Source organism: Alligator sinensis, unplaced genomic scaffold (genome assembly GCF_000455745.1).
Source record: "Alligator sinensis unplaced genomic scaffold, ASM45574v1 scaffold66_2, whole genome shotgun sequence".
NCBI lineage: Eukaryota > Metazoa > Chordata > Crocodylia > Alligatoridae > Alligator > Alligator sinensis.
In genome coordinates this window covers 209059-212476 of record NW_005842489.1, presented here as the reverse complement: position 1 = coordinate 212476, position 3418 = coordinate 209059, and the positions used below count along the sequence as shown (strand labels likewise).

General features: G+C 47.6%; 1 protein-coding gene across 1 annotated transcript in view; it reads right to left on the bottom strand.

Annotated features, from left to right (window-relative positions):
• OSTC (oligosaccharyltransferase complex non-catalytic subunit) overlaps positions 1 to 3418 on the bottom strand; it is a 24802-nt gene that overhangs the window by 5978 nt on the left and 15406 nt on the right. The window lies entirely within an intron of this gene.

Sequence of the window (3418 nt, the reverse complement as noted above, 5' to 3'; positions counted from 1 at the left end):
CAGGAGCCCAGGTCTGCAGCCCATGCACATATCTGGGTGGGGGGGTGAGAGGCACCAGGAAGGTTAGGGAGGCGGGGGGGGGCAAGTGAGAGGCTTGACCAGGGCCAGTTGGGGACTGTGGGGAACCTTTAAGTTTAATCATGGATTTGGGGGGTTTTAGGAGAGAATCTGCAATTTTTTAAATCAGGGAAAACCTGGATCCCTGCTTATCACCTGCTGAATATCTTGAGAATTCCAGGTCTTTTCATTTTCTTAATCCTTGGATTACATGAACATTTCCATGAAATATATCCTACCCTACGTAAGAGATTTTAACATTTTTTCCTATTTTCATATTAAATGTTTCCAAGAACAAAGGTTAGGCTACTTTCCTTGTATGATTTTTTTTTTTTTTTTTTGTGGCTGCTGGACAGTTTCCCCAAGGTAACCCCATCATTAGTGTTATGACGCGTGATAGTGGTTGGCAACTCCCTTTTGTAGGAAAAAGCATCCCCTGCCAGGCAGACTCAGGAGGCCTGCACATACCAGAAGCCCCAAATCTGAGATCTTATAAAAGGCTGCCAAGATCAGCTGCACCTCTGACAGCTAGCCCCATGCTGCTCATCTATGTGGGCACAACAATTTTGCTACAGATGATGCTGAGCTGATCAAAAGTGAGTACAGGACTGTGGGCACAAAGGTGAAAGGGACAGAGGTTATATGTTCTCACTGATCCTTCTAGTCAAAGGTGAAAGCCCAGGCAGGAACAGATGCACTCTTGATATCAACATGTAGCTCTATAGTTAGTGTTTCCCAGCAGGGCTTGGACTTCTTTGATTATGGAGTGGCATTCCAAGGACTGCTTGGCAGAGACAAGGTCCACTGAACAAAATGGGAAAAAAGGAACACTGTATATAGAATCACTAACACTGTGGAGAGGTTTAAACTAGGTTCAAAGTATTCTTAGAGGAATGTCAGCACGACAATCATTTAGTTGTTTAAGACAGCGGTTGTCAACTGGGGGTACGTGTACCCCTAGGAGTACTTTAAAAAGTCATAGCGGGTATGCAGAACAAATGAACAAGTATTGGCCATCGGCTTTTTTTGGCTGATGTAGCTGATAATGCAGCCAAAAAATGCCCTGTGCATGCATGCAGCTGCAGTGCAGCTTGCTGCTGGGCTGTGCGCCTGGTTGCCTGCGTGATGAGTAGCCAGGTCCAGCTAGTAAGTCTGTTGTGACAGAAGGGGCGTGGGGGGAGGGGGCAGATCGAGGGCCCTGTGGTGAGGGAAGGAGTGGGGCAGGGGTAGGGCACAGGACAGAGCTGCAAGCAGCTTGTCTAGGGGACATGGGGGGGGTCGCACCTCCCACCCCTACATGCACCCCAGGAGGAGGCCATGGGAGGGGGGCATGTGACCCCAGATCTGTGCGCAGGTCAAGGATGGGCTGTCACTGAAAGCTTGGGCAGCACTCGGGCGGGTGGTGGCAGCACTCAGAAACATAACTGGTAACATTAAAAACGAAAAAAATATAAAGGGGTACATGAGCTGAAACTTTGAGACAGAACAGCTACACTTGTTAAAAAAGGTTGAAAACCCCTGATCTAACTCTTATATATCAGTGAAAGAAGTGTGGGGAACAAGCAGTAAGAACTGAAGTCCTGATATGATCACAGCAGTATGTAGTGCTATACCTGCAGTAACAGACTTGATGGAATAACTTGGCATGACTGAAATGTTACCATGAATGAGCATAACTTGATTCAAGGCGGCCAAGCAGGGGAAGTAGAAGGTGGTGCTACTTTTTCACATAGTCCTTGTTTTCTCTTTTTCTCTTGACATGGAGACTCAACAGGCCTATCTCCTGCTTCTTACTGTGTCAGAACAAGGGGCATATCACAGTGGATGTCTGTCACTGACCACGAAAGCAGGAGGCGACAGATAAAGTTGTTTTCTAACTATTATTTGAAGTATCCAGATTACGGGACCTGGTGGTAATAGGGGACTTTAAATGACCATGACACCTGTAGCCAAGGTAACAGAGCAGTGCACAGGCAGTTCAGTAAGTTCTTAAAGGGTGCTGGAGATAACCTTTTGGTACAGATGGTAGAGAAACTCTACAATTTGCTGCTTACAAATAGGAAGGAATTGGATGGGGATGTGAAGATAGAAGGTGACTTAAACAGTGACCATGAAATAAGATACTAAGGAAAGGAAGGAAGGAGAGATGGTAGCAAGACAGACACTGGATATCAGAAGGGCTAACTAACACATTCAGGGAAATCATGGGCAGGATCCTACAGGACGCAAGGTTGAAAGGGAAAGACAGTCTAGGAGAGCTGACTGTACCTTATGTACACCACATGAAGGGTGCAAGCGTGGGCTCTCCCAATGCGAAGAATGGATGTGAAGTGAAACAAAAGATCAGCTTAGCTGAAAAAAATGCTCTAGTGAAACAGAAACCTTAAAGAAAATCTTACAAATACGATAATCTTGGCCATATTACTGCATCTCAATAGGGCCAAGGAGGTGATCCTACCCCTCTACACGACACTGGTCAGGCCACAGCTGGAATACTGTGTCCAGTTCAGGGAACCCCACTTCAAGAGGGATGTGGACAACATTGACAGGGTCCAGAGGAGGGCCACCCACATGATCCAGGGACAGCAAGGCAGACCCTACAATGAGAGGCTATGGGACCTGAACCTGTTCAGCCTTCACAAGAGAAGGCTGAGGGGGGACCTGGTGACCATCTATAAACTCACTAGGGGGGACCAGAAGGGTTTGTGGGGAGACCTTGTTTCCCCTAGCGCCCCCCCGGGATAACAAGGAATAATGGCCACAAGTTGTTGGAGACTAGGTTTAGATTAGACATCCGCAAGAACTACTTCACAGTTAGGGCGGCATCCCAAGGGATGACCAGGTCAAACGGTTATAAACTCCTGCAAGACCGTTTCAGGCTGGACATAAGGAAGAATTTCTTCACTGTCTGAGCCCCCAAGGTCTGGAATAGCCTGCCAGCAGAGGTGGTTCAAGCACCAACATTGAATGCCTTCAAGAGAAATTTGGATGCTTATCTTGCTGGGATCCTATGACCCCAGCTGGCTTCCTGCCCCTCAGGCAGGCGGCTGGACTCGATCTTCCGAGGTCCCTTCCAGCCCTAAAGTCTATGAAATCTATGAAATATAGCAGGCCTGTATTCGCTTCGGATTCAGCCAGTTTGGGGGACAGCAATTTGATTTGGAGATTCAAATCGCTGTCCCAAATTGATCTGGCCAAATCCAATTAGGAGATTCAGTCACTGCCAAATAGGCTGAATCTCCGAATTAAAACAGGTCCTATCCCCTGTCTGCTCTCCCAGCCCCGCCAATGACTGCCCCACCGAGCCCCAGTGTTTTGTTTTTGTTTTTTGTTTTTGTTTGGCTGGGGGAGGGGGGGGGGG